This window comes from Miscanthus floridulus, chromosome 2 (assembly GCF_019320115.1).
Source record: "Miscanthus floridulus cultivar M001 chromosome 2, ASM1932011v1, whole genome shotgun sequence".
Taxonomy (NCBI): Eukaryota; Viridiplantae; Streptophyta; class Magnoliopsida; order Poales; family Poaceae; genus Miscanthus; species Miscanthus floridulus.
The window spans coordinates 29,068,357-29,074,356 of record NC_089581.1 but is presented as its reverse complement, the minus strand read 5'-3'; positions in this window follow the sequence as shown (position 1 = coordinate 29,074,356).

Sequence of the window (6,000 nt, the reverse complement as noted above, 5' to 3'; positions counted from 1 at the left end):
ATCACTTATTTTATGGTCATCAAAGAAGCAAAATAGTGTTGCATTATCAACCACCGAAGCCGAATACATATCCGTCGATAGTTGTTGTGCATAAATTCTTTGGATGAAGGCCACCTTGAATAACTTTTGAATCAAGTTCAGGAAAGTGCCATTGCTATGTGATAATGAGAGTATTATCAAGATCACCAACAATCCGGTTCAACATGCAAGAACAAAGCACATTGATGTCTGCCACCATTTCATAAGAGATCATCAACAAAAAGGAGACTTTTGCATTGAGAGTGTGGACACCAAAGATCCACTTGCCGATACATTCACCAATCCATTGGATAAGAAAAGGTTTTGCAAGCTAAGGAATGAGTTGAACATATTGGATTTCTCAAATATGTGTTGATGCACCCCCCCCCCCCCCCCCGCTTATATGACATGCCTCTCCTTTGAGCACCCAAGGTAAAAGTTGATTGGAATGCATACATCCTTTGCTAAGGACTTGTTTAGCGCATCTAGTCATTCCTCACATGTCTTAGGCTTATTCATGAAAATGAAATGAATTTGATGCTTGTATGGTACCACTATTGCTTCTATGCTTGACTTGATCTAGTGGTAGCACATGACATGTATGTGGGCTTGTGAACCTAGTGTTTGATCTAGAAAATGAGCTATAAGTGTTTAACTCAACATGGTACAAGATAACCCTTGAAGTAAGGCATGAAGAAGTTTATCCTTGGATCAAACCGAGTTAAATATCTTTGGTAAAGTGTTCTAGATTGAATCAAGTTTGGGAAAATGATCCTCGCCCTATTGATTGACATTGATAATCTTAACCTATCTAAAATTGAACCTTTGTGGTCATTGCTGACAAAAGGGGAGAAGTAAGTCACAAAGATAGGGGGGTAACATAAGGGGAGAAATATGACAAAGGAAGGGGATCAACTAAAATTTGAGCACACAAGTAGGGGGAGCAAGCTCATAAACTTGTTTGTTGCATTTGAATATGCATTACATATGTATGCTTGCATGGCACAAGTTTTAAAATTAAATTCCATGCTTTTGTGGTGTATGCTAGTTGTAGGTTTGAATGATGAAATGAAAAACTAGCATGCATAGGTGGTAGTTAGATATGCCTTGGTTTTGCTTTTCAAAGTGGTACTAGAACCTTGCATATAATGTTGACCTTACAAGGTGTCTAGTGTTTGTGTTTTGCAAGTAATTCCAAGTGGCATCTAACTAGCAATGGTGCTAAGGATGGTATATTTGGTGCACTCTAATTAGTATCACACTTCAAAGATCCATCTCTTATACATTATCATCATTTTGTCGACATTGCCCTCCCACATTTCCAATCCATGCATATGTGCAAGCTTTCAATCCAAACTCTTTGCACATATGTAGGGGGAGCAAATGCTACCAATGGGGGTTCATGAAACTTGTCCAAATCCTTTACACATGGTAAAAATACTTGGGTAAGCAACATGGATTCAGATTTGAATTTATTTCATATCTTTGTGGAGGTTGTCATCAATTACCAAAAAGGGAAGATTGAAAGCCCTAGTTTGGTTTTGGCTAATTGATGAAACCTATTTGGACTAATCCTTGCATCTAAGTGTGTGACTAGATAGGATGGTCCAGTCCAAGTGAAGGAGCTAGGTGGCACTCATGGATGGAGATGGCCACATGAAATGAAGTCCATGGTGGTGGTGTGGACATGTGATGATGATCAAGCTCCGGGACTTGGAAAAGAAGAAAGAGAAACAAAATGGGCTCAAGGCAAAGGTGATATCAATAGGGCCATTTTGTTTTCGGTGATCCAGACACTATAGAGAGTGTGATCACATTTAGGATAGATGGTCATACTATTAAGAGGGGAGCTCTTAACGGACAACTCAATCATCTAGTGCCACTAGGTGTTGGAAAACATGCATGTGCATTTTAGGCCTAGTGCACAATCGATGCGAAGTGTTTAACCTTTGAAAAATGATTATGAAAATGCTAACACACTTGCACGTGATGGTGAGACACTTGGAGTGTTAGCACATTTGCAAAGGAGGTGAATAGGGTGAAGAAAAGGAGGTGATTCTTGGCTCAGGGTGCTGCCATAGGGGCACCGCCACCCCCTGTCTAGTGCACCACCACCCCTATGGCGGTGACCGGTTGAGCAGGCAAGAGCGTGAAGTTTGACTGGTGGCACCGCCACCCCTAGGGCGGTGCCCACCTGGACGTGGCTGAAGTGAGCTGGTGCAGAGGCTGACACCGGAAGTGGTGGTGTGCACCGCCTTGGGCACGACGGTGCATCGCCGTGGGCACCGCCACCCCGTATCCGGTGCCATCGCAGCCTGTTCGGTGCCCTATTGGATGACTGTTGGAGGGGCACTGCCACCCCCTGTCTAGTGGCTCACCGTCGTGTCCGATGACTTTGTAGAAAGCTGCTCCAAAGGGGTAACAGCTCTATTTCCTTGTGTGCTTATAAATAGAGCTAGTGGCCAGCCTTGGCCACTCTCTTGGCACTTCTAATAGCTGCATACACCCTTTGAGAGCTGAGCACACCACTCCACTCACTTGCACACTTGATTTCATCATCTTGAGTGAGATTGGAGAGCCTCTAGTGCATTGCTTACTATTCTAGCATCTTGTGGCACTAGTTGGGCGATTTGGGCTGGTGGAGATCTTGTTACTCTTGGTGTTTGCCGACACCTAGATGGCCCAGTGATTGGTGGATCATCGAGAGGAGAAAGGTGATTATCTCCGGCTCCGATCATTGTGATTGTGAGGGGTTCTTGTGCCTTCCCCGGCGGAGCACCAAAGGCAACTCTAATGGATTGCGCGTGCCTTGTGGATCCTCATCTTGTGTTGGTTGTGTGGTATCCGGTTGTGGGTTAGGCATGTGATGCCTATTAGCGCGTAAACCTCCAAGTGAGTGAATCGCCACAAAGGGGACTAGCTTGCCAGCAATCAAGTGAACCTCGGAGGAAAAATTGATTGTGTCATCATTGTCTCCTTGGTATTCTTGGTATTCATTGTGTTTGATCACTTGCCATGGCGGTATATCACTTCTACCTTTCTCCCGCATTACTTTGTATTTGTCTTGTGTAGTGCTTGTAGCTAGTGTAGCTCTTTAGTTGTAATTCTCTAGCTAGTTTTGTTCACCTAGGTGTAAATTAGTGACATAGCTCTTGTGTGATATACTAGAGATCATAGAAATTAGAATTGGGTAGGTGGCTTGCAACACAAGTGTAGTGCTAGCATAAAATTTGCTTCGCCATCTTATTTACTAATCACTTGTCTTAGTGTTGTTGTAGAAATTTTTAATAGGCTATTCACCCCCCCTCTAGCCATTAGGACCTTTCATCTAGGGGTGGCGGTGCCCCTCCAATGGTCGACTCAATGGCTAGTTTGACTAGCCATGGTCACCGGCCATGGTGGCGGTGGCACCACCCCTGGGCTGCGGTGACCACCTGGCCAACTGCCCAAAAACACCAGTCTCTAGAAAAATATGGTGGTGCACCACCCTAGGCACGGCGGTGACATTGGTGATGACCAACCCCATTTCCCTTGCTCTCTGGATAAAAGTGGTGGTGGCACCAGACAGGGTGGCGGTGCCTTCGGCGGTGCACCGTCCTGCCAGTGGCGGTGCACACCGCCCCTTCCACTGCCAGCCTCAGCTCCAGCTCCTTTTGGCCACATCCAGGTGGGCACCACCCTAGGGGTGGCGGTGCCCCACTCGAGCACCTCCTCCTTGGCCTACTCAGCCAGTCACTGCCACAAGGGTGGCGGTGTCCCCTAAGGCAGCACACCGAGCCCGGCAATGCCTCCTTTTCTTCACCTTTTTCGCCACCTTTGCAAATATGCTAACATTTCAAGTGTTTCACCATCACGTGCAAGTGTGTTAGAATTTTCACAATCATTTTTTCAAAGGTTATTCACTTCTCACCGATTGTGCACTAGGCCTAAAATGCATATGCAAGTTTTCCAACACCTAGTGGCACTAGATGATCGAGTTGTTCGATAAGAACTTCTCTCTTAATAGTACGACCATCTATCCTAAATGTGATCACACTCTTTATAGTATCTCGATCACTGAAAACAAAATGGCCCTATGGAAATCACCTTTGCCTTTAGCCCATTTTGTTTTCCTCTTTCTTCTTTTCCAAATCTCAGAGCTTGATCATCACACATGTTCACACCATCACCATGATCTTCATTTTATGTGGCCATCTCCATCCATGAGTGCCACCTAGCTCCTTCACTTGGATTGGACCATCCTATCTAGTCACACACTTAGATGCAAGGATTAGTCCAAATATGTTTCATCAATTAGCCAAAACCAAACTAGGGCTTTCAATCTTCTTCTTTTTGGTAATTGATGACAACCTCCACAAAGATATGAAATAAATTCGAATTTGAATCCATGTTGCTTGCCCAAGCATTTTTACCATGTGTAAAGGATTTGGACAAGTTTCATGAACCCCCATTGGTAGCATTTGCTCCTCCTACATATGTGCTAAGAGTTTAGATTGAAAGCTTACACATATTTATAGATTTGAGTTGTGGGAGAGTAATGTCTACCAAATGATGCTAAGGTATAAGAGATGGACCTTTGAAGTGTGATACTAATCAGAGTGCACCAAATATACCATCCTTAACACCATTGCTAGTTAGATACCATTTGCAAAAACAAGAACTAGATACCTCTTGAGATCAACATTAGAAGCAAGGTTCTAGTACCACTTATGAAAGCAAAGCAAGTCATATCTAACTACCAACTATGCATGCTAGTTTTTCATTTCATCATACAAACCTACAACTAGCATACACCACACAAGCATGTATATTGAATTTAAACTTTTCAATGCAAGCAAGCATATGTGAATGCACATTCAAATGCATCAATCAAGTTTATGAGCTTGCTCCCCTACTTGTGTGCTCAAATTTTAATTGATTCCCTTACTTTCATATTTCTCCCCCTATGTCATCTATGTCATCTTTTCACTATGTTTACTTCTCCCCCTTTGTCATCAATGACCACAAAGATTCAATTTTAGATAGGTTAAGATTATCCATGTCAATCAATGGGGTGAGGATCATTTTCCCAAATTTGGTTCAATCTAGAACACTTGTCAAAGATATTTAACTCAGTTTGATCCAAGGACAAGTTTCTTCACACCTCCAAATAAGGGTTATCTTGTACCATGTTGAGTTAAACACTTATACCTCATTTTCTAGATTAAACACTAGGTTCACAAGCCCACAAACATGTCATATACACAGGAGACGATGATGAAGACCACGATGGAGGCCACGTCACACAAGACGGCTGGCGAACCACAACTATGTCAATAGTGCCACCATGACCGGCACAGGAGCATCACGCCACACCTTACCATGACGTGGGCTCAAGACCATGATGACTGAAAGCATCTAGGCCCCTAGTTGGATTTTGGTGATTAATGTCAATACGAGATTACTATGACTAACATGTGTTTTGCAGAGGCAATTGAGTTAGGTCATAGTAATGGTGATCGATTGGGCAATCGAGATGGTCATGCCCCTACGATGGAAATTGTTTCGGTTTTCAAAGGATGGACGACAAGGTTAAGGATGACTAGTTCTAAGTGTCAATTGGAGTTGGAGAGACACTTAGAGTAGTTTAGGACTTTGTTTTTCCTTTGGCCGTACTATTAAGGGGGGTATGGATGGGTACCTTGACCTAGTTGAGTCTAGTGAGTTAGGTGTGGTGCACACTTGTTAAAACTAGCTCTAGGTAGCTCCTATGAATGCCTAAGATCCTTTGGAGCAAACTTCATTCACATATGATCGAGAGTTGGAAGTGAATGGAGGGTCAAATGCTGACCGGACGCTGGCTCTGGTGTGACCGGACGCTGGCAGCAGGGTCCGGTCAGTTCATTTGATCAGCCGACAGCATTCGGTGTGATCGGACGCTGAATCGGTTAAGTGACCAGACGTTGAGAGGCAGCATCCGGTCGAGTCCAGTAAGGTTCCAGT